This window comes from Saccopteryx bilineata, unplaced genomic scaffold, assembly GCF_036850765.1.
Source record: "Saccopteryx bilineata isolate mSacBil1 unplaced genomic scaffold, mSacBil1_pri_phased_curated manual_scaffold_257, whole genome shotgun sequence".
Taxonomy (NCBI): domain Eukaryota; kingdom Metazoa; phylum Chordata; class Mammalia; order Chiroptera; family Emballonuridae; genus Saccopteryx; species Saccopteryx bilineata.
Genome location: NW_027095619.1, coordinates 8,380 through 9,310, shown reverse-complemented (window position 1 = coordinate 9,310; position 931 = coordinate 8,380).

Below are 931 nucleotides of genomic sequence, written 5' to 3'. Positions count from 1 at the left end.
ATACTCCAAGCAAATAACATCCAAAAAAAGCAGGCGTAGCAATACTCATATTTGATAATGCTGACTACAAGACAGCAAAAGTACTCAGAGACAAAAATAGCCATTTCATAATGGCTAAGGGGACACTGAATCAAGAAGACATAACAATCTTTAATATATATGCACCAAACCAAGGAGCACCAAAATATATAAGACAGCTACTTATTGACCTTAAAACAAAAACTGACAAAAATACAATCATACTTGGAGACCTCAATACACTGCCGACGGCTCTACATGGGTCATCCAAACAGAGAATCAACAAAGACATAGTGGCCTTAAACAAAAAATTAGAGCACCTGGATATGATAGACATCTACAGGACATTACATCCCAAAGTGACTGAGTATACATTTTTCTCCAGTGTACATGGATCATTCTCAAGAATTGACCATATGTTGGGTCACAAAAACAACATTAGCAAATTCAGAAAAATTGAAGTTGTACCAAGCATATTTTCTGATCATAAAGCCTTGAAACTAGAATTCAACTGCAAAAAAGAGGAAAAAAATCCCACAAAAATGTGGAAACTAAACAACATACTTTTAAAAAATGAATGGGTCGGATGACGTCAGAGTAATGGCGGAGTAGGAAGCGATACCGATAAATCTCCCCCAAAACTCAACAAGATCTTCAACCAGAAACAGAAAAACCTATACTTGGAGCTTCCAGATTCTTCACAATACACCCAAAGGTATGATTGAGTGAAAAATTGGCTAAATATATAACCAAACCCCGAAGGAAATAGGGAGTAAGAAATGCTCCGCCTTCCTCACTAACCTAAACAGGGCGGCTTTCTCTGGTAACTGTGAATATAGAAACTGAGGTGGGCAAAGGGGGTGAATAGATCCAGGCCCCCGCAGCAAAAACGGCCGAACCAGGCTGTGGCTCA